This window comes from Callorhinus ursinus, unplaced genomic scaffold, assembly GCF_003265705.2.
Source record: "Callorhinus ursinus isolate GAN/ISIS: 27379988/994484 unplaced genomic scaffold, GSC_fseal_2.0 scaffold22, whole genome shotgun sequence".
Lineage (NCBI taxonomy): Eukaryota > Metazoa > Chordata > Mammalia > Carnivora > Otariidae > Callorhinus > Callorhinus ursinus.
Genome location: NW_027397084.1, coordinates 10,953,763 through 10,977,987, shown reverse-complemented (window position 1 = coordinate 10,977,987; position 24,225 = coordinate 10,953,763). Strand labels below are relative to the sequence as shown.

General features: G+C 44.7%; 1 long non-coding RNA gene across 1 annotated transcript; it reads left to right on the top strand.

Annotated features, from left to right (window-relative positions):
* Positions 1-2,317: 2,317 nt before the first annotated feature.
* Positions 2,318-22,402, top strand: LOC141374838 (uncharacterized). The gene is made up of 3 exons (XR_012381979.1): positions 2,318-2,427; positions 16,599-16,848; positions 21,086-22,402. It is a non-coding gene; the product is annotated as an uncharacterized lncRNA (long non-coding RNA).
* The last annotated feature ends 1,823 nt before the right edge of the window (positions 22,403-24,225 follow it).

Below are 24,225 nucleotides of genomic sequence, written 5' to 3'. Positions count from 1 at the left end.
TAAAACTGGGACAATGCTGGGGCGCCTGGGTGGCTCAATCGTTAAGCGTCTACCTTCGGCTCAGGTCATGGTCCCAGGGTCCTGGGATCGAGTCCGGCATCAGGCTCCCTGCTCCGCGGGAAGCCTGCTTCTCCCTCCCCCACTGCCCCTGCTTGTGTTCCCTCTCTCGCTGTGTCTCTCTCTGTCAAATAAATAAAATCTTAAAAAAAAAAAAAAAAAACTGGGACAATGCCTTCTGAGAAGGGGGTAGGACGGACCCTGGTTCTAATTCTCACTGGCATTTCCTAACAGTATTACCCTGGGCTAGTTCCTTTTCTCTGAGCCATAAGACTCCACCACCGGTACACAAAATATTTCATCCCTTCCACACACACCACACACTACTTGAGCCTAACTTCCCAGTTTTCTCTAAACCTGAAATCCAGCTGGTTTACCGAAACACGCATAAATCTGACCTCAGTCGAGTGGAGTCTCTGTCCATGCTGCATGCCCTCTTCAGGTCCCAATCTAAGACTTGTTTCCTCCAGAGGTAAAACAGCACAGGCTGTAGCTGGACTGCTGGGTACAGAATGCTCACTGTGCCAACCCCCTACTTACTGTGCAATCTCTTAGTTACCAAATCTTCTGTGGGCCTTAATCTCGTCCTTTGTGAAGTGGCACTTAAATCATGCCTGTTTTATAGCATACATGGATGCTTTTCTATACATGAGAGGTATTTAGCACAGTGTCCCAAACAGGCAGGTAAACAGATAATAAATGTCCACTAGCCTCTTCCTGGACCACTTCCACCCATATACTTCTTATTCCCCCTGAAACCTGTACAGAAATAAGTCCCTAAATTCTGCTTCCCTCAGAGCCTTGGCTATAGATAGCTCAGACACACCGATCATGATCCAGGAATGCTATTTTCTCAGAAATCAAATCCTGTGCACCAAGGGCCCTTGAAGGACTACATAGCTTACCTTCCCCACTCTGGCTGCATCTTTAAAGAGGATCAGCCCAACCCTCTTGATCTTTCAATGTTGGGGTCCTTTATAGTATGGATAACAACCTCTCCACATTTGGCAAAGAGTCCTTTGAGTCCTTTTTGCTGGTGTCCCAGCTCAGGCCATTAATGAACAATGTTCTGAAATGGTAGGGCAAGACACATGGCAACAAGAAGTCTTACAAGGAAGCCATGAGCTCCGAACCTCTTCAAGAAATCCATGAGTTGGGGCGCCTGGGTGGCTCAGCCGCTAAGCGGCTGCCTTCGGCTCAGGTCGTGATCCCGGGGTCCTGGGATCGAGCCCCACATCGGGCTCCCTCTCCCTCTGCCTGTCTGCTGCTCCCCTTGCTTATGCTCTCTCTCTCACTATCTCTGTCTCTGTGTCGAATAAAAATAAATAAAATCTTAAAGAAAGAAAGAAAGAAAGAAATCCATGAGTTAAGGAAGAACTGGACCTCCCAAAGCTTTCATTGGAAGGATTACAAATAAATCCACCACCCACAGCAAAGTTCTCACCTACCCATCCTGTCTGAGAAGATTCTACCTTTGACAGATGTTAACAAATCTACACTACCTCGTTACTGAGATGGCAACTCCACACTGACACCAATGAAACTTAAGACCACGGCACCCCGGGGCTGGGAGGGGAAAAGAAAGGGCAATCTGGCCAGGGTGTAGGCCCTGGGAACTCATCACAGCTGGAAGTTGGTTTGGTTTTTAAAAACCCTCTTAACAAAGTGCAGTCATCTATCTCTGTCTTCCCCCTGTGCCTAGATGGGGCTCTCAAGGAACTTGGCCTTCCGAAAGAGACTTCGGTCACACAGCGACTCCATTCCCACCTGGAGGGGTGGATGGAGAGAGGAAGGATGGAGAGCGGCAGGATGGAGGCCGTGGCCTGGCACGTGGAGGGGTGCCACGGCACCTAACCTCGCATCCTCCTGGTTCTTGGCCCAGCTCATGGCGGGACCATCAACTGGTCGGGCTCGGCGCCGGCCCGGCTCCCCGTGGAGGCCCCCGGGTCCGGGCTGGAGACGCACTTTCGGGGGTGGCCTCTTGTCGGTCCTCCGCCCGGCCGGTGGTTCCCATGGGCTGCGCGCCCTCACTTGCTTCCGACATCCTGGACAGACCCCTCGCCGCCGTGGACCCAGCGCAGCCCGCTCGCTCGCCCTCGCCTAAGCCACAACCAAGGCGGCTCGTCGGGAGCCTCCACCTGACTTGATAATCTCAAATCTGGGGACCCGGGGCGGGGGGGCGGGCCCACCTCTGCCACACCTCATGCTCATTGGCTGAACCTGCCGGACACTCAGCCGTGCGCCGGCATCCCATTGGCCTCAACCGCGCGCTCTCCAAATCCGAGGGAACTTGTGGTCTCAGAAGGCCGCCGAGCCAGGGCCGGGCAGAGGACTGGAATCCGAGAGTGGGAATTCAAGAAAAGATAAAACGTGAGTCTAATTTCAAACTTAGGCTATTTGTACCGATTTCTCTTTAGACCTCGATAAGCAAAATTCACGGTCAACGAATCAAGCTTTTCTTATTTAATTGCCTTTCCCATGAAGAGGCAGCAGGGGGCACTAGATGCTCTAGTTTCATTCGGGTAGGCACGAAATTTTGGCCTTGTCAGAGTTACTCTCAAACATCAAATAGTTTGCTCTTAGAAAACAGGGATGGTTACAAAACTGAACGGTAAATGGGGAGAACAGGGCGATGAGCTACGTGGAAGAACGTACGAAAAAGGTACGCGACTTCTGCGTTACAGACTGTTGGCTAAGGAGTGCAGTTTCTTTACGGGGAGGGGAGGTCAATTACAGGACCTAGGGAGAGTTTTAGGTGGGCTCTGAAAGAGAGGCAGGCAGTGGAGAGTGACCACAGGGCACCGGCCAACTTCCTGTCCTAAGTCTGCCATTTGGACCCGTTTTGAACCTTTGCCAAGGACACGGGACTTCCCCGTGCAAAAAACGGGACCGAGGGCTTTCCCGGGACTTGGGACTTTCCTATAAACAATAATAATAACAACTAACATTTAATGAGTACCTGCTGGGTGCCAGCCACCTTCCACTTTACGATATCAACTTTCTTCAATCTTCACAACGACCCTCTGAGGTAATGCTATGTCATTCCCATTTTACAGAGGAGGAAACTGAGGCAACTTGCCAAAGTTCAGGTAAACAGCTGAGTAGTGTCAGATCCAGGTTTCAGAAAAGAAGGTGCATGCAGGCTCTGCGGTCTTTCTGCAGGGGTTTGAATCACAACTCCCACTGTGTATATTATTAATACAGGAAAGCACATAATATTATGACTAGCACCTAGGAAATACTCAAGTGTTTGCTATTATTATTAAAAAAGTGGTCTTTGCTTTCCAAGAGCTTAAAATACACTTTAAGAGGTTGGTAAGAGTCATAAAGCAGAAGCACCTATTGAATGGATGAACTGGACGGATAATAGATGCACGTTAAGTGTTCAGAGGAGGGAACAGTTGTGAAACAGTAGTCAGGTCTGGGTCACAGGTTGCTGGGGATTGTACCTGCCTAAAGTTCTATCCAAGCAACCGGCATTAGCCTCTGATCCTCAACCGCTTGAGCTAATCATTACATTCTTTGTGTTTGATTCTCATATGGGTGTGTGTGTATGTTTAAAAATATCAATTTTTACTAATCACTAAAATTCTCTTAAGGAATGCTGTCATATCTACTTTTTTAGCTGGAAGAGGCATTTATTAATTTAGCAAAACATCTGTTAGATGTCAAGCTGTGGAGTAGGACTCAAAAATAAACAGGTGCTGAGTCAGAGACTGACTCTGGAGTGAGGGGGGGATGAGAAAGGATATTATTTTAATTGAAACATGAAGTCTGACAGGGAGCCAGTGGTCAAGGAGTCAGGAGAACCACCCTGGGGGCAGCAGGAATGTTCTGAGCGAAGACCTTGGGGGTAGGGAGGGAAGGGCTCTGTGCCTTGTGAGAACCAAGGGAGGGGAGGGTATTTGGTTGGGGCTGGAGAATTGTGAATTAGAAGCAGAGTGAATGGGTTCAGCAACAAGCCCTGTTCACAAAGAGCCCGGGGTGAGTATGGTTTCCTGCCTCTGAGGCTTCCATTTAAATCATCTGGACTGTGCAGCCTGCAGATGTTTCTGGGTGGAAACTTCATGGGGTGAGAGAGGTCATCTTTGTGCACAGCTTGTTTTTCATTGGTTGTCCTCAACTGAGTTAATGCTCTGTGTCTGTGTACACTTAAATCCGGAATTTGTCTTGAATGAAATGACTCCTCACTCTCGTGCTTTGCTGAACTGTAAAAGAATTATGTTTGTGTCTATGGTAAAATGGATTTACATACATTCACTAGCATACATGCTTAACTCGATCTTACCCAAAAGAGATTTCTTGGAAATAAAACACTGCAAAAATTAGAGATAGCTCCATTTTTCTTTTCTTTTTTTTTAAGATTTTATTTATTTATTTGACAGAGAGAGAGAGAGAGAGAGTGCGCGAGAGCACAGGCAGGAGGAGCGGCAGGCAGAGGGAGAGGGAGAAGTAGGCTCCCCGCAGAGCAGGGGGAGCCTGATGTGGGACTCAATCCCAGGACCCCGGGACCATGACCCAAGCCGAAGGCAGTTACTTAACCTACTGAGCCACCCAGGTGCCCAAGATAGCTCCATTTTTCCTATTCTCTGAGCTCCCACGGAGCTACTACTGTATTTGTGATACTTGGAGTGGAAAAATCAAACAGAAAATTGGGTTCTTGTGAAAGAGGACTTGATGTACAGGGTTAATCCATTTGCTTCTGATCTTTTTGAGCAAACAGCCCTTAATACAATAAAAAATGGCATCTTTGAGGAAAAGCAGTTTATCTTGTTTGAGAAGGCTGCTTTTTCTCATTATATGTAAATATTGCTTTGATAACACATTTTAAACAGTGTTTTTAATTTAAAAGGAAAAGTCCCAAGAGAAGGTGTAGGCTGAAAAATAGGGCATGATAATATTCGAAAACGTACAACTGAAGAACATTCTAAGAGTCCTGTCAGCAGGGCAGTGTGGCTGACTGTAAAGGTGAAACTGGGTCCAAATTTAATGAGAGGAAAGATTCTGTCCCTTTCTCCTTACAGTTGGGTCTAAGAGGCTAATTGCTACAGTAAGTTTAGGTGGTATCTCCAACAAATTTCTTGGAAAGAAGGACACCGACTATTAAAAGAGCTGAAATTCAAATCAGGTGTGCATAGGGTGTTAATTTTAAAACAACAACACACTGCTCAGGTGAGCTTTAATGAAGATTATCGGGATGAAAGTAGAAAGGAAGAAATTGGAAATTGCATTGTTTATGAAATAACTTTTTAAAAATTTTGGTAAAATATTCCAATTAGCAAAGTGGTTAATAATGTTGGCTTTTAGTCTTAAGTTCAGTTAGTGAAGTTTCAAGGTCAGGAGCCTGCTAGATGAGTAAGAAATGGCCAAGGCCTCTCCCACACATTGACTGGGCCGATGGCCAAAATGTTATAGGGTGTTTCTGTGTCCGTTCCCTTTTTTTTTTTAAAGATTTTATTTATTTTTCAACAGAGAGAGAGAGAGAGAGAGAGAGAGACAGCGAGAGAGGGAACACAAGCAGGAGGAGTGGGAGAGGGAGAAGCAGGCTTCCCCGCCGAGCAGGGAGCCCAATGCGGGTCTCGATCCCAGGACCCTGGGATCGTGACCTGAGCCGAAGGCAGACGCTTAACGACTGAGCCACCCAGGTGCCGTTCCCTTTTGCAAAGATGTATCTACAGACAGAACTTTAAGAAAACTCACCCCGCCCCTTTTCCTTAAATATCTCCTTGGAGGCTTCTGAGATGTTTAATTTAGTGGTTCCCAAACCTGCTGCCCACTGGAACCACCTGGGCATCTTTAAAAACTACCAATGCCTGGCTCCCACCTCCAGCTATTGTGATTTACCTGGGATGAGCTGCGACCCAGAAATGGGGAATGTTTTAAAAATCTTTTTTAAAATCTGATCTTTTTATAACTGTAGATTTATATGCATTTGTAAAGAAATAATACAGAGAGATTCCTTTTATTCTTTACCCAGTTTCCCCTTATGGTACCATCTTCCAGAACTGTAATAGAATATCACAACCAGGTATTGACATTGATATAGTCAAGATGCAGAACATGTTCATCACCACAAGGATCCCTCCCTCCTGTTGGCCTTTTATAATCACACCCATTCCCTGCCCACTCCAACCCCTTGTAACTTCTGACAACCACTAACCTGTACGCCATTTCTATAATTTTGTCATTTCAAGAATATTATATAAATGGAATCATATGGTAGGTAAACTTTGGGGATTAGTTTTTTTCACTCAGTGTAATTATCTGGAGATTGATCCTGGTTGTTGCCTGTATCAATAGTTAGTTCCTTTTTATTCCTGAAGTAAGTACCTGGTATGGATGTGCCACAGTTTTTTTAACCATCTGTGTGGCTTTCAGGTTTTGGCTATTAGGAATCAGCTAATCTAAGAATTCATGTACATATTATTGTGTGAGCATATATTGCCATTTCTCTGAGATAAACATCCAGGAATAGAATAGTTGGGCTGTACGATAGGTGCACGTTTAGCTTTTAAAAAAACGATTTTTTGGAGTGGCTATACCATTTCACATTCCTACCATCAGCGTATGAGTGATCCAGTTTCTCTGCATCCTTGTTAGCATTTGGCAGTCTCTCTTTTATATTTTAGCCCTTCTGAGAGATGTGCAGTGATATCACATTGTGGTTTTAATTTGCATTGCCCTACAGGCGAATGATGTTAGACATTTTTCCATGTGCTTACTTGTCACCATTTGGCAAAATGTCTCTTCATGTCTTTTATCCATTTTCTACTTGGGTTACTTCTTATTTTTTTACTGTTGCATTTTGAGAATTCCTTATATGTTCTGGATACTAGTTCTTTGTCACATATGTAGTTTGCAAATGTTTTCTCCCACTCTGTAAAGAGCTTGTCTTTTTATGCCTCCAGTAGAGTCACAGAGCAAAAGTTTTAAATTTTGATGCAGTCCAATTTATCATTTTTTCCTTTTATGGATTGTGCTTCACATTAATCAAGGACTATCCAGCGTTATGAACAGAGCAGACATTGCATCCAAGAAAATAGAGTGCTTCACTACAGAAATCTTTCATGTTAAAACTTTCCAGCCAGGGGTGCCTGGGTGGCTCAGTCAGTTAAGCCTCTGCCTTCAGCTCAGGTCATGATCTCGGGGTCCTGGGATTGAACCCTGCATTGGGTCCCTGCTCAGCGGGGAGTCTGCTTCTCCCTCTGCCTCTCCCCCCCCCACTCGTGCTTGCTCTCTCTTTCAAATAAATAAATAAAAATCTTAAAAAAAAGAAAAAAACTTTCCAGCCAGATGAGGATGTTCACTTCTGTTTTCTTGTTTAGTTGTATTGACTTTTTTAGGGATGTTCATGGTTTCAGAGATACCTCATGGACATATAGGTAGACTTACAGCTTCCAAAGATTTGAACTGCAAAACTGCTAATGTTACAGACAAGATCCTCTCAAAGAAAGAGCTCTCTACTCATGGGCACATGGAATTGATGAATATAAGGATAATTTCTGGACTGTCACGAACAGGCCATGCAATTTCACCAAATAAGTAGTTCATTGTGTAGGGGAAAAAAGATTTATTGCCATGATGGGAAGAGGTCAGGAAAAGGCTCACATGTCCCAACTGGAATCACAACTCATTCATTTGAATAGAGTTACTGCTCATTCATTTGAAAAATAAAGTGAGGAGATTAAGCACAGTCCATGGGGATTATGAATTAAGGGCAGTATATTTCTTATTCAGAATGTAGGGGGAGGAAGAATATTTGTATAGTCAGAGCAGTGAATTTCCAGTTACTGGAAGTTTTTGACCAAACCCTGGACCACCACGTAGCAGGACTGTTGGAAAGGTGAATCAGGTACTAGGAAGTAAGTTACAATAGTGAGTTTTGAGAGCCTATCCAATCCTGAGCATCTCTGGCATCATGACCCTTCTCCAAGGTAAGATACAGATGTGTTCTGGAAATGAAGAACATAGGCAGGACTGATCCCAAGAAATTTGGGCAAAGATGATTGGAGGAGGACCTTCTCTAGATAAAGTTAGATTTATGGAGCTGGGAAAGACTTTGGAGGGAGGTTTATCATGCTCTTGATAAAGAGACGGAAAAATTGTATTAGGCTGAACTGTGAAGTCCCAGTGGCTTCACACAAGAAAAGCTTATTGTTCTCTTGTGCAAACTCCTTCATGAATGTTCTTGAAGTGACTTTCCTCCAAGTGATGACCCAGTGACCCAAGTTCCTTCTATCTTGTTGCATGGCCCTCGAACACATGGCCTCTAATATCTAAGTGAAAGGGGGAGAGAGTTCAGGAAAGGCACCTGGGTACTTAAAATATCTGAGCCCTGAGTGTTTCATGCCTCACTTTCACTCACATCCATTAGGCAGAATCGGTCACACAGCCAACCTAATTTCAAGGGAGGCTGGGAAACAGAAGACCAGGCAGGTCATCGGTGCACACCAATAGTTTCGGCCATAAGAAGCGAAGACACAGAAGGGTGCCATGATTTCCATAATTTCATTACGACCACTGTGTTAGGTTGTGTTAATGTGTTCATATAGCCAGAACTAAGATTAGGTGGGATGACCGATAAGGTTGAATATGATATATGATGGTATTTGAACCCTTCCATGGACTGGTCCTGGCCCTTCCATCACCCTTTTCTGCTACTCCCTGCCTGGCAGCTAGTGCCCCATCAGAACAGAACTGTTTGTAGTCCCTCATGCCCACCTGGCCTGCTTTTCTCTTGCTGCCCCTTTCATAGATGTGAATACTTTCTTTCTTTCTTTTTTAGAGAGGGGGCGGGGCAGAGAGAGAGGGAGAGAGAGAGAATCCCAAGCAGACTCCACAGGCAGAGAGGAGCCTGATGACCCTGAGAACATGACCCGAGCTGAATTCAAGAGTCTAACCCACTGAGCCACCCAGGCACCCTGTGAATACTTTCTACTGCTTCACCTAACTCCTTCTTGTTTATTTATTCTTTCAGACTTAACAGTAACATCTGTTCTTCCAGGAAGCCGATCCTAATTTCCTTATTTCCCAACTCCCCAGTTTGGGTTAGGTATACTTCTATGCTCCCACATTGTCCTATCCATATCTCTCACAGCATCAGTACTAAAGGTTATGTCATTATCCATTTATGATTCTGTCTCCTGCACTACACTGTGTACTTCTTGTAAGCAACTCTACTTATTAGAGTTGAGATTTTCCTAGCTCTTGGCATGCTGAATAATTTTGGGTTGTATCTTGGACAGTTTGAAGATTATGTTATGAGACTCTGGGTCTTGTTTAAATCTGATGAAATATTGACATTTTTTTGTTTTAGTAGGCAATCAACCCAGTTGGTTTTAGGCTGCAAGTTCTGACCAGCTTCTGTGGATTGTGGCTTCAAAGTCGGTTGTTTTCAAAGCCTTTGCAGGGCTACTGGGATCAAGCTGATGTGTACGCCACCTAGTGGCCGGTCTGACCCCTTGGCCGCGATCTCTCCCGTGGTTCATTTCTCTGTCTAGGATACACTCTTTACGGTCAGATTCACGCATGCACACCCTGGGAATAAACCTAGGTTCGTAAACAATTTTACCAGTGCCCCCCAGGTGCTTCCTCTCTGAGATTTCCCCGGAGCTTTTTAGTTCCCTTAAGAGTCCCTTTTTGGTCCTCATCTGCTGTTCATTTCCTATGAACTGTGCCCATACCTGGGGTCGTTGTTTTCATTCAGCAAAAATGGGATGGACCGCTCCCACTGCACTGTGCCAATTTTTTTTTTTTTTTTTTAATTTGGATAGTAAGCTCAATGAGCCATACGTTCACAAGAAAGTACGGAAAGGTTTATTACTTACATCATCGAACTTTCTGGAGAGAGCAAAGAGGGCTCCCAAGCTGGTCTGAAAATGGCTTGAAAGAGCCAGGAATGGGGACTGGCTTGGTGTTTCTGACGGCCAGGGGGTGTGGTTGTGGCGAATGTCCCTGCTCGCAGGCTGGATCTCCATGGTTTGAACTTCCCACTGGTGAGAAAGGAGCAACTGAGCCTTCCTACCAGCTTCATCCAGATGTGGGACAGAAAGTGAAGGGCGAGTGGTGAGGCTGGAAAGCTGTCTGCAATCAAACATCAAAAAATAGAGTCAGACTCTTCATTACTGTGGCCAAGAGGCGGGAAGACAGAGAGGGGAAAAAAAAGCAGTAGGCATTTGTGCCCCTCTCTTGGGCCGCTGTTCTTGCAGCCAGAGAGGAAGTTTCCTTCCACCCCTCAGAGTTTTAAGGACCTGCAGGCTATCAATGGGCTGGGTGGTTTTGAGAGATTAAGGAAAAGAAAAAGGAAAATGAGAAATTTTCTCCATTCTCTCTGAATGTTGGGAGATCCTTTCACCACTGCTGATGTCAAAACAGAAGGGCCTTTCCTGGAGCTCTCTCTGTCCTTGCCGGTGCTCCCTTCCAGGTTTTAGGCTGCCTTGAATCCAGGGCACGGGATACCGGGGGGAGAAAAATGGTAAGCTCACCACGTGTTGAGCAGTCCTTTGAATTTCCATCTTTTTCCCAAGCTACCTGCTATTTACTTTTCATAGTAAATACCTGCTCCTTGTGTTCTGTCCAGGTTTTAAAAGCTGCATTCAGTGGGAGGGACAAGGCTTGTTAGTCCAGCTTAGTCCATTTTACATGGAACCCTGGAATCTATCTTATGCCATTTTGTTCACCCGGTGCCTAGCACAGCACCTTGTACGTGGAAGGGACTTAACAGATGTTCATTGAATGAACAAAGTGAATGGCTGAATGAATGAGTGAACAAATCAAAGTCATGTGATTTACTTACAAATAACACAGAAATTCTCATGTTTTCAAAGACAAATTTCTGATTACCACCACGCCATGGCCAATGTTCCTCAATGCTCTTGCTGGGAGAGTGTGGGATCCTGTACAGAGAGGATCTAGCCTCAGTTAATAAAAAATTAATTTTTCTTTTTTAAAAGATTTTATTTATTTGAGAGAGAGACAGTGAGAGAGACAGCGAGAGAGCACAAGTGGAAAGGAGGGGCAAAGGGAGAGGGAGAAGCAGACTCCCCACTGAGCAGGGAGTCCGACATGGGGCTGGATCCCAGGACCCTGAGATCATGACCTGAGCTGATGGCAGACACTTAACTGACGGAGCCACCCAGGTGCCCCCCAAAATAATTTTTCTTGTTGAATCTTTAAATCAATGAAGTATTTGAAAAGCAGAAAGTTGCTATGTCTCTGGAAAGGCTTTTGGTTGTACAGGTTTGAGAATGTACTTTCTTAAACTCTGTTCTTCCCTTGCCTGTTCCAGGATTAAAATAAAATAAAGCAAAACTGGCCAAGCACTTCCTTCAGTGGTACATGCTTAAGGTCCAGTTACCACACAAACAGGCTGCACTGTATGTTTAAAAAGAACTCTGCAGAGCTCTGCTGTTCATTCATCTCCTTCTAAATAGTCTGCATGTGAATTATGGGATCCATTTACACTCAGAATGCTAGAAAACCCCAAGTATTTGAATGGCAGGCTCCTTTAATCTTAAGCTGCTGTGACCCCCGCCTGTGACAGGACTCAGCCGACGCGTCCAACATGAAATCAACTCCAGCTCATCTTTTCCATTCTTGAATTCGCCTTTGACAAGGACCCCAGGAGTCAATGGGACCTCTGTGTGTGGATGGGATTCCCAAGAGAGTCAGGAAGGGCGGGATGATTCATGATATAAAACATCCCAAAGGGACTCTGCCTCCCTTTTAATTTTGTGTCAGTGGGGGGAGTTTTGGAAACTGATGCTGATGAGGACAGAATTCTCATCGGGAGCTAAACAGGATCCCTAACAAAGAAGAAACACAAGCTTCTGAGAACCAGGATCCAGTTCTCTTGACACGGAGGCCACACTAGTGAAGGGCAGCCAGCTAAGGAGGGTGTGCACCTCCTTTAACTGTGCTGGGGACTTGACCCCCTTCTGCAGAAGCTTTTTTCATCGATTCCATAGGAAGAAATCAGTTATCTGCTCTGAGTCATTGAATGCCATTTCTCTCTGTGTCTGCTTTTCTCTGTTCCCTTTTTGTTCTCTCTGGGTGCTTTAGCTTTTTCTGTCCTGGTTTATCACAGGTATGAATTGCATCCATATCAGGAGTTCTCTCTTATGGCAGATTTGGCACCAAATGGACAAGTTAAAACCTTCCAAATAGAATCTTAAAAAAATAAATAAAGGGGGGCGCCTGGCTGGCTCAGTCAGTGGAGCGTGCGACTCTTAATCCTGAGGTTGTGAGTTTGAGCCCCACATTGGGTGTAGAGATTACTTAAAAATAAAATCCTTTTTTTTTTAAGATTTTATTTATTTATTTGACAGAGAGAGAAAGAGAGAGCACAAGCAGGGGGAGCTACAGGCAGAGAGAGAGGGAGAAGCAGGCTTCCCACAAATCAAGGAGCCCAGGGCAGGGCTCCATCCCAGGACCCTGGGATCATGAACCGAGCCGGAGGCAGTTGCTTAATTAACTGAGCCACCCAGGTGTCCCAAAATAAAATCTTTTAGCCCCCCCCCCCCCCCCCCCCCCAAACCCTCCTATAAGTCAAATCCAGTTCCAAGGGACTCCAGGGAGCTGTTCTTTGTACTTTTGATACAATGGTTTCGGTTTTATCTGAGCTTTGTATTATTTACTACAACCTGGAACATCTTTGGTTATAGAAGAATTTTTGTTGACGTGGGACTAGGTTGGCCACAGAATCCATTCCCTGCACCCACCAGCACAATCCCAGAGGCCCAGTAACCTGCTGGGGTACATCGTCCAGGTCAGTGATGATTTGGTCTGAGATACCTCCTGGAGGAGGACTCCTGGGGGTGCACTTGGGTCCTCTAAAGACCTGGACCCCTGTGGGGGACCTCCCTGCCCCTACTCCTTTCTGGTTGTTCCCTGGGAGTGTTTGTTCCTTCATTTATGTCTGGATTCAGCTAATAAGAAAGAGAATGAAACTATCTACTTGAGTTTTTTTTTTCTCCCCTTATTCCTCCTCTCCTCCCAAACACAGAGAAAGGCAGATGAGAATCATAAATGCATCTTCACTACAAGTATTATGAATCTCCACATTTTCTTTCATTTTAGGGGACTCCCCCCTGTAAAAACTGCACAGGTAAAGGATGTGTGTTGTAGAAGAACTAGAAGACAGGGATTTTTAAAAAGAGAGAAAAGAAACCTCCAAAAATGCCTTCCCAATAAAAAAAAAAATCAGGCTTCTTAATTACTTCACTCTTTCCAGTCTTTCTGGGACTCAGTTCCTGCTATTTTTCATCAACTATTGTTCTTCCCCTGTATCTGGATGGTACCCCTAGCAACCAGCATTTTTCCCCCACCACATTAGCTAAGTTGCTTTGAAGAAAGTGTTCTCCCAAATAAAGTACACAAGGCACACGTATCCATAATAGAACAAAATATTCTCATGGACAATTTAAACAACTCTCTTATAAGGAAGTGATGCTTTGGTACTGCTTCTTAGGTCGGCTTCCCCTGACCAGCCTCAGTCCTTATGCTTCTTGACCCTGGGCAATTTGGCCTTTGTGGGTGACTCAGAGTTTCTTTCTTAGATCCTCTGAAGGGTGGTGGTTCCTTGCCAGGCCTAACAGGTCTCTCGCAGCTCTCAGCCTTGTAAGCAGTTTCTTTCCTTGTATGTTCTTAACTCCATGCCTCTACAAACTCCTTTTCCCATTTTGGGGGCAAGTGTGGCATATATAAACATCAATCTGCACATTCAGGGATGCAAGAGATTTCATCTTTTTTTTTTTTTTCCTGTAAGCCACTTGTTTTCTACTTCAAACCTCCATTTCATCCGATGGAAGGAGTTTAATCAGTCAGTGTGGGATTTACACACACACACACACACACACACACACAGACACACACACAGACACACACACACACATGCACACATCCAGTCTAGGTCACTATCTATCCTTGCTGGCATCCCCTGAACTTTGCCTGCTCCTGCCTGGCCTTTGGACTATGTGGGTCCGTGCTAAGTCATCCTTGCCCTAAGTTCTCCTCCAGCTCCAGCTTGCTCTCAGCTCAATTCTTCACTACTTTGAGGTGCAGAGGATGGGTCTTCTCTTTCCACACAATGCTGGGAAAAGTGAAAACCTCCACGGGGCTATCAGTGGCCTTCATCACATTTCAGGTATTCCGGGGTGTAAAGGTGTCTGGGGCCTGTTTCAAAGCCTATGTGCTGGCTGGCTACATCATTTGCTGGACCCCATACAAGATGAAAACATAAAGTTGGGGATGGGGTAGGGAAAGTCAACCACCCCCGTTCACGGGCCCCCAGCAGACAGATGATCCCGAGGGGATCGTAGCCTTCATGCCATAAACACATGCCATACACATATACATACATAAGGCCCTATGTCTGGATTGGGGCTGGACCAGAGACCCCACTGCATTGCCCACCCAGTGGCTGTGGCACCCACCACCTGAGGTGCAAAGGCACCTGCCTTGTTCTCATCTCCAGATGCCTTAAGGCCTGTGCACCAGGGCCTGACACCCTCTCCTCCTCTCTGCACTTATACCAGGTATGGAAGGAAGCCTAGCAGGGCCATGACACCAGGGCACCAGGGAGCGAGTGGTGGGGCACCGCAGGAGACAGCTGGGGGCAGGATTCCCTGTGAGCCAAGTCTCCAAGCCCCAGGGGCATGCTCCATTGCCCTATCTCACTCTACTTTACAAATCATACATTCCAAGTTAAAACTGTGAAGAATTTCAAGACAGCCACTGCAGAGCATTAAACCCAAGTGCCAGGCCCTTCTGAGCACCTTGTCCTGTGTACCTGCACTGACCACGTTAACCTAGTTTGCTTCTGTACCTAGATACACGAAAGCCAGGAAGTAGGCTTCTTTCTTGTATGACATCATCCCTTGGGGCAATGAGAATAAAACAGTTCTGGCTATTGCCTAGAACAGGGGGTGGGGTGAGAAGAGTAGGGAAGGGAAGTTCCTTGGAGTAATAGTAATTTTCAGAAAGAGAAAAAGAACACCCAAATTCGTATTTCAAAAACTGTTTTCCCACCACATAAGCATCTGCCAATCCCAGCACTCATGGACTTCGGCTGTCATCCTTCATCTGGGTCACCAGTGGACTCACGGCAGGGCACCAGCCCCGCCCCCCCCCCGGACATCACCCAGGTTGCACCTGAAACAGTAGCCTGCATCTCTGCTGAGGTGGGAGGGGGCCTTAATTTCTAGGACTCGGGAAGAGCTCTGCTGAGGTTTTATGCCACCTGGCCAAGCTCTCTCAGAGTTGTATTTTAAAATCTGAACATGTTCTTCAAAGTATGGCGCCCTCGACCTGCAGCATCAGCATCACTTGGGAACTCGTTAGAAATGCAAATCCTCGGGGAGCCTGGGTGGCTCAGTTGTTAAGCGGCTGCCTTCTAAGCGGCTGCCTTCGGCTCAGGTCATGTTCCCAGGGCCCTGGGATCGAGCCCTGCATGGAGCCCTGTATGGAGCCCCGCATGGAGCCCTGCAACAGGGCTCCCTGCTCAGTGGGAAGCCTGCTTCTCCCTCTCCCACTCCCCTTGCTTGTGTTCCCACTCTCGCTGTGTCTCTCTGTCAAATAAATAAATAAAATCTTAAAAAAAGAATGCAAATCCTCAGGCCTGCCCCATATCCTCTAAAGCTGAAAGTCGGGGGTGGGGGGTGCTCAGAGAGGGTTTCAACAATTTTCTAGTGATTTAATGCATGATAAAGTTTGAGAACCACTGCTCTAAACATATATTACATGGGAGATGTTTTTCAGGGGTCTTCAGTACGTTTTCATTTACAATCTTATAAAAAAATATTGGACCTAGTGCTCATTGTTTACAGTTCAGAAAATTGTAAGAAGGTTCAGCAATTCTAAAGTATGTCCTCTAACCACATGCTATGATATTTGGAATTCCTCCATTAGAAATGTGTTCCTTCGGGTTTGTTTTATTGTTCTCTTTTAAAAGGTAAAGTTTCTGTTTGGTAAGTTCACATAAAAGTGTCCGTGATGTCTGTTGTATTCTGCTTACCATGACTAGGAAGGGAGAGAAACATAGGAAGGGGAGTGAGCTGAACAAAGGGAAGCCTTACTTAGGGGTGGCATATTGCTTAGGGCTGGTGTTTCTAGATCTTGTGAAATCACATGAGTAAAGACATTTATTGGAAATGGTCCCTATAGCTTAATTTTAAAATAAAATAAGGGGGAGAGAATGAAAGAGTGAGTTCATTGGGGTACATGGTGGATGAAACCTTGCTTCCTATGCTGTCACTAACTAGCTAAAATCATAGATAAGCTAAACTCAGCTTTTGTAGAATGTGGTGATATTGATTTCTGAGACATCATATCACTAGGATGTGGTTGCAAGTGACAGAAAATCTAATTCAAACTGTTTTAAACTTTTAAAGAAAAAGGTAATCTATTAGCTTTGGGGAAAAAAAAAAAGGTCTAGAGATAGTTCTGACTTCAGAACAGCTTGATCAGTGTTCAAAAGAGGCCACAGAACTGAGTTGTTCTTCATTTTACTCTTTGCTGCTGTGTGTTGTTGGCTTCATTTTCAGACTATGTAAGTTGGCAAGATGGCAGCCCCAGCTCCAGCCAACATGGCTCCGTGGTTGAAGTCTGGATCTGAGGGCAAACCCAGGAGCCCAGAAAGAAAACCCAAAGGAGACTGATTGGCTCTGATTTGCCTCCCTTGAGTTATGTGCCTGTCCTTGAACCAATCACTGAAACCACAGGAGAAACTGATGCTCTGGATCATATGCCAAGCCTGGGTCATATACTATCCCTGGAATAGGAGATGGTGAGGGGGTATGGTCAACACCACAAAACCCACAAGGACTGAAGGTGGGAAAGGGTGGTCCCCCCATAAATATTGGAGGCTTTTACTGGAAACGGGGCAAATGGATAGGGGCTGGCCAGGAAACCACACACGTCTACCGCAAGGATCTCGGTTCCAACATTCTGTAATTCTGTGAGGTCCTCCCGTGGCCCAGAGTGCTGGCATAGAAACCACATTCACCACACTGCCCTCCAGATGCAACAGAATTAGGCTTGGGAGGAAGGCATCCTGTTTCTATTTAGCATGACTAAACTCATACCCTCCAACAGCCCTGACTGGGAAGGCTGTCCCTCCTGGCAAACCAGTCGGCTTCTCATTTCACCACAGGAATGTGTACAAAACCGTCCACACTCCTGCCTGGCTCTGCCACTCTGCTCACCTCTGTCTTCCCGTTCACCTCCGTCTGTCTTCTGTGCTCCTCTCAGCATGTCTGTCGCTTTCTTCCTTTCTTTCTTCATCTTTGTCTCCTGTCTGGTTTTCTCTGTTGCCTCTCTCTGTTTCTCTCTCTTTCCATTACTGACTGGCCATCTCTCTCTCTCTGCCTAGTTCTCCCTGAGTTTCCATCTTGGTTTCTCTCTGTTCTCGCATTCTGGGTTCTCCCTGTCTCTGTCTCATTCATTCTCTGTCCTATTCTGCCTATTTTTCTCTCTGTCTATTTAAGTACCTGTCTGTCACGTCCTCTACCAGCCAATTTATTTATTTATTTGAGAGAGAGAGAGAGAGAGAGCGCACATGAGCAGGGGGAGGGGCAGAGGGAGAGGGAGAGAATCTCAAGCAGACTCCCCACTGAGAGTGGAGCTCGACACAGGGCTCGATCTCATGACCCTGAGATCATGACCTGAGCCAAAATCAAGAGTCGGATGCTTAACTGACTGAGCCACCCAGGCACCCCGACCTGCCAATTTCATTCTTTGTGTCTACTTTCCCTTTCCCCTGTGCCTTTGTCTCTATTTTTCTTTCTTTCTGAAATAGACAGTTTTCACTGCTCCAGACAGGACTCTAAAATGTTCACACAATCCTGCTTTTTCCCTATGTTTCTCAGCAAGTGGACATACACTTCATAAGGATGGAGGGGAGATAGTGAGGGAGGGAAATTTAGAGGGAATAAGGAGGCGTTGATTGGACCCCTGAGGTATATCACTGTGAGTAAGGGTTTGTTCAAGCCAAAAGATCACGGTGTGCACACACATACACACGTAGTAAAGTCACAAACCACCTTCAAGCGTGTGCTCAGCTTCTCCATCATAATTACACTTGGGTTTGGTTGAAGTTTCGTTTTTCTTGGTTGAATTTCTCCCGACCGAATAGCTGCTCCCTGGATTCCTAAGCAGTTGGGATATCTGTAACGGAGACACAATCTCAGCACTGCGGCCGGCTCTTTACAACAGGGACAGTGAGGGAACTGACGTAGCCACAGTGTACCTTTGTGAGTCCTCCTCTGTGCGTAGCGCAGCCCCTGTTTTCCTACGGGGGTCACCCACGTCCTGCCTCTCATGGACTGAACAGTCTCTAACGCCCAAATCAGGAAGGTCTGACATCAGGCCCTTCACCTCCATCTGCAATTTCTAACTCAATAGGAGACATTGCTGGGTTTTGAACAAAAGAATGTGGCATTAGTAGGAAATATTGATCCAACAGGTTTTGCACCCAGAGTTTATTTCTATGTGGATTCATTTTCAAAGGCCAATACCTTGGCTTCTGCAGACACCAGCGTATTCTTTACTACAATGTAAGTGGCAAGAAGAGTATGGGGTCATAGGACTTTTTTTTCTTTCCAACTTTAACACTTCACTGCTCCATGATGCTAAGCAGATAACCTCTCTGAGTCCCCATTTCCATATTCGTAAAATAAAGGATAACAGGTGCCTGGCACCATGCCTGGTACTTAGTTGGTGCTGATTAAATGTGTTCATTCATTTAGGACACTGATGCTCAGCTTTGGCTGTCTATTAGAATCTCTTAGGAAGCTTTTAAAAACTCTGAAGCCCAGGGTCCAGATTACCAGTTACATTTCGGAGTCTGGCAGCAGTATTTTGAAAAAAATCCTACCACACTTTCCACCCCACCTGTCTCCAGTATGCAGCCAAGCCTGATATCATCAATTTCAAAGGAGGTTTACATTAGCTGTGTGCTTGTTTTATATTTAACAAAGGGTCAAAGGCCCTGTTTTTAAAAGTGTGCTTGAGGACCCAGAATTTAAACTTGGACCACAGTCCTCGTGAATTAATTTCCCCAATTTCCGAAGATTACCTACTTCTATAACCTCATCTAAAATGAAAAGTGCCCCATAAAATATTCTTCATTTGGTTAAGGGGAAGTACATGTTAAACATTCAGTTCAATAGCATGTATTGAATAGTTTCCAGGTACTGAGAACTAAGCTAAACCAAAAGTCTCTATCTTCAAAAAATAATCCGTAACTTCAGAAGGCACACCACAAGTAAAAAAACAATGCTTTAGAAAACAAAACAAAACAAAACAAAACAAAAACTTCTTCCCCTTGGAAGTTGATGTCTTTAAGCACACACCCTGCCAAATTAATTTTCTGCTGACCATCAGCCCTCCTGCTGCTTTTGTCATGATGACCCTTCCTACGAAGAGGAACAGCAGTTGGGAACAGGAAGCTTGCAATGATGTGGGAGGTTTACTGGAAAATTCTCCTCTAAGAAAATAATTTCAGTGGTCAACATTGCTAACAAAAATACATGGGCTGACAAAAAAAAAAAAGTCAAACAAGCTTTGTACTGTGTTCTTAATCTAAAAAAATTATGTGATATTCTCTGTGTACATTCATGCATTTCTTCCTCATTTGGATGATACTCGACACACTATGGAAATGCTATGTGTTTCTATTTTCCTTTGTTCTTCCCTCTGCATTGGTTGTTCCCAATCTGGAACAGAGATGCAATCTCAGAAAGGAGATGTGTGAAAGGGGGTCCCACTCAAGAGAGTCTACGAGGGGCACCTCTTGACTCAGTCCTGCAAGTGATTGCTGTGATGTTCGTGTGTCATATCTCATGTGTGCCTCCTACATCTCCACTTTCCCCCTTGTTCTCTGGATCCCCATGATCACGGTCTCTGCTTCAGGGAACACTGACCCAAAGCTTGTTTCTGCTGGCCACATCAACTAGGACTACTCTCAGAGGAATTGAAACTGCTATCCAGCCTTGAGGGCCCCTCTAGTGGGAAAGATTTGGAGCCAAGAGGCCAGGATTCAGGACCTAATCTTTTTTTTTTTTATGTGATGTTAATCACCATACATTACATCATTAGTTTTTGATGTGGTGTTCCATGATTCATTGTTTGATTCAGGACCTAATCTTACTCCTTACTGTTTATATGCTTTTATCAAGCAAGCATATCTTTTATCAAGCATTGATCATATATTGATCATATCTTTGATCAAGCATTGATTGAGCCTTTCTTTCCTCATTTATAAAATGAAGGATACTAATATTACCTGCCTGATAAAGATTTTGTCAACTTCTAGGCACACCTCAGAGATAACACGGGTTCCATTCCAGACCACTGAAATAAAGCAAATACTGCAATAGAATCAAATGACTTTTTTGGTTTCCTAGTACATATAAAAGTTGTGTTTACACGATACTGTAGCCTATTAAGAGTGCGGTAGTATTATGTCTAAAAAAACAATGTTAAATGAAAAATACTTTAGGGGCGCCCGGGTGCCTCAGTCCGTTAAGCATTTGACTCCTGATTTTGGCTCAGGTCATGATGTCAGGGTTCTGAGATCTAGCCCCAAGTTGTGCTCCGTGCTGGGCATGGAGCCTGCTTGAGATTCTCTCTCTCCCTCTGCCCCTACCCCCATCAGTCAATCAATCAATCAATCAATCAATCAGACTTTATTGGCTAAACAATGCTAACCATCCTCTGAACTTTCAGCGAGTCGTAATCTCTTTGCTGGTGGAGGGTCTTGCCTCCGTGTTGGTGGCTGCCGACTGATCAGGGGTGGTGGTTGCTGAAGGCTGGGGTTTCTTAAAGGCAGTTTCTTAAAATAAGATAACAGTGAAGTTTGCCTCATCGATGGACTCTTCCTTTCATGATTTCTTTGTAGCGGGAGATGCTGTCTGATGGCATTTTATCCACAGTAGAAGTTCTTTCACAATTAGAATCTGTCCTCTCAAACGCTGCTGCTGTTTATCAACTCAGTTGATGTAACGTTCTAAATCCTTTGTTGTCATTTCAGCAGTCTGCGCAGCGTCTTCCCCAGGAGTAGACTCCATCTCAAGAAACCACTTTCTGTGTTCGTCCATAAGAAGCAGCTTCTCATCCATTCAAGTTGTATCATGAGATTGCAGCAACTCAGGCTCATCCTGAGGCTCCACTTCTAGCTCTAGTTCTCTTGCTGTTTCCACCCCATGTGCACTTAACTTCCTCCTTGGAAGTCTTGAACCCCTCAAAGTTCTCCATGAGGGTTGGAATCCACTTCTTCCAAACTCCTGTTAATGTTGGGATTTTGACCTCTGAATGTTCTTTTTTTGTTTTGTCTTGTTTTAAAGATTTTATTTATTTATTTGACAGAGAGAGACAGACAGCGAGAGAGGGAACACAAGCAGGGGGAGTGGGAGAGGGAGAAGCAGGCTTCCCACCGAGCAGGGAGCCTGATGCAGGGCTCGATCCCAGGATCCCGGGATCATGACCTGAGCTGAAGGCAGACGCTTAACAACTGCGCCACCCAGGCGCCCCTCCCATGAATGTTCTTAATGACATCTAGAATCACAAATCCTTTCCAGCAGGTTTTCAGTTTACTTTGCCCAGAGCCATCAGAGGAATCACCATCTATGGCGGCTATAGCCCTTATGAAATGTGAATTAAATAACATCTAATTTAATTTCTATTATAAATTTTATAACTTAATTTATAAATTATGGAATTTAATTACGAATTAAATAATAAGATTGAGAGTTGAAATTACTCCTCGATCCATGGGTTGCAGAACGGATGCTGTGTTAGCCGGCATGAGAACATTAACCTTGCTGTCCATCTCCATCAGAGTTCTTGGGTTACCAGGTGCATTGTCAATGAACCATCGTATTTTGAAAGGAATCTTTTTTCCTGAACAGTAGGTCTCAACAGTGGGCTTAACATATTTGGCAAATCATGTTATAAACAGATGTGCTGTCATCTAGGCTTTGTGTATACAGAGTATAGGGAAAGTAGATTGAGTGTAATTCTTAAGGGCCCTAGGATTTTTGGAATGGTCAATGAGTACTAGCTTCAACTTAAGTCACCAGCTGCATTAGCCCCTAACAAGAGAGTGAGACTATCCTTGAAAGCTTTGAAGCCAGGCACTGACTTCTCTGTAGCTACAAAAGTCCTAGATGGCATCTCCTTCCAATAGAAGGCTGTTTCATCTACATTGAAAATCTGTTGTTGAAAGGAAAGGGAAGGGAAGGGAAGGGAAGGGAAGGGAAAGAAAGAAGGAGAAAGAAGAAGAAGAAAGGAAGGAAGGAAGAAAGAAAGAAAAAGAGAAAAAGAAAAGAAAGAGAAAGAAAGAAAGAAAGGGAAGGAAGGAAGAGCATCTATTGTTTAGTGTAGCCACCTTCATTAATTAGCTAGATCTTTGGATAACTTGCTGCAGCTTCTATATCAGCACTTTTATATTATGGAGATGGCTTCTTTCCTTAAATCTCATGAACCAACCTCTGTTAGCTTTGGACTTTTCTTCTGCAGCTTCCTCACTGCTCCCAGCCTTCAGAGAATTGAGGAGAGTTAGGGCCGTGCTCTGGTTAGGCTTTGTCTTAAGGGAATGTTGTGGCTGGTTTGATCTTCTATCCAGACCGCTGAAACTTTCTCTACATTAGCAATAAGGCTGTTTCACTTTCTTTTCATTTGTGTGTTCCACTGGAGTAGCACTTTTAATTTCCTTCAAGAACTTCTCCTTTGCATCCACAATTTGGCTAATTGCTGCAAGAGGCCTAGCTCTGGGCCTGTCTGAGCTTTTGTCATGCCTTGCTCACTAAACTTAATTATTTCTAATTTTTGATTTAAAGTGAGAGATGTGTTGCATCCCAATGTTTATAGTAGCAATGTCCACAATAGCCGAACTATGGAAAGAGCCCAGATGTCCATCGATGGATGAATAGATAAAGAAGATGTGGTGTGTATAACTACAATGGAATGTTACTCAGCCATCAAAAAGAATGAAATTGTGACATTTGCAACAACATGGATGGGGCTAGAGGGTATTATGTTAAGTGAAATAAGTCAGTCAGAGAAAGACAAATACCATATGATTTCACTCCTATGTGGAATTTAAGAAACAAAACAGATGAACATAGGGAAGAAAAGGAAAAACAAGACAAAAACAAAGAGGGAGACAAACCATAAAAGACTCTTAAACTGAGGGTTGCTGGAGGGGAGGGGTTGGGGCGATGAGGTTACAGGGTGATGGGCATTAAGGAGGGCACATGATGTAATGAGCACTGGGTGTGCAACTGATGAATCACTAAATCCTACCTCTGAAACTAATTATATACTATGTTAATTAAATTGAATTTAAATAAAATAAATTTAAAAAAATAAAGTGAGAGGTTTGTGACTCTTCCTTTCACTTGAACACCTAGAGGCCATTGCAGGGTTATTAATTGGCCTAATTTCAATATTGTGTCTGAGGGAATAGGGAGGCCTAAGGAGAGGGAGAGAGATGGGGGAAACTGGTCAGTGGAGCAATCAGACACCTACAACATTTATCTGTTAAGCTTACTGTCTTATATGGGCATGGTTCATTGTTCCCCAGAACGATTTCAATAGTGACATCAAAGATCACTGATCACAGGGCGCCTGGGTGGCTCAGATGGTTAAGCGTCTGCCTTCGGCTCAGGTCATGATCTCAGGGTCCTGGGATCGAGCCCTGCATTGGGCTCCCTGCTTGGCGGGGAGCCTGCTTCTCCCTCTCCCTCTACTGTTCCCCCTGCTTATGCTCTCTCACTCTCTCTGTCAAATAAATAAATAAAATCTTTTTTTTAAGATTTTATTTATTTATTTGACAGAGAGATAGAAAGAGAGCACAAGTAGGCAGAGTAGCAGGTGGAGGGAGAGGGAGAGGCAGGCTCTCCGCCGAGCAGGAAGCCTGACGTGCGGCTCGATCCCAGGACCCTGGGATCATGACCCGAGCTGAAGGCAGCAGCTTAACCGACAGAGCCATCCAGGCGCCCCAATATATAAAATCTTAAAAATAAAAAATCACTGATCACAGGTCATCATAACAAATATAATCAGAATGAAAAAGTTTAAAATATTGCAAGAATTAACAAAAAAATGTGACACAGAGACACAAGTGAGCAAATGTTGGGAAAATGTACCTATAGACTTGGTGGATACAGG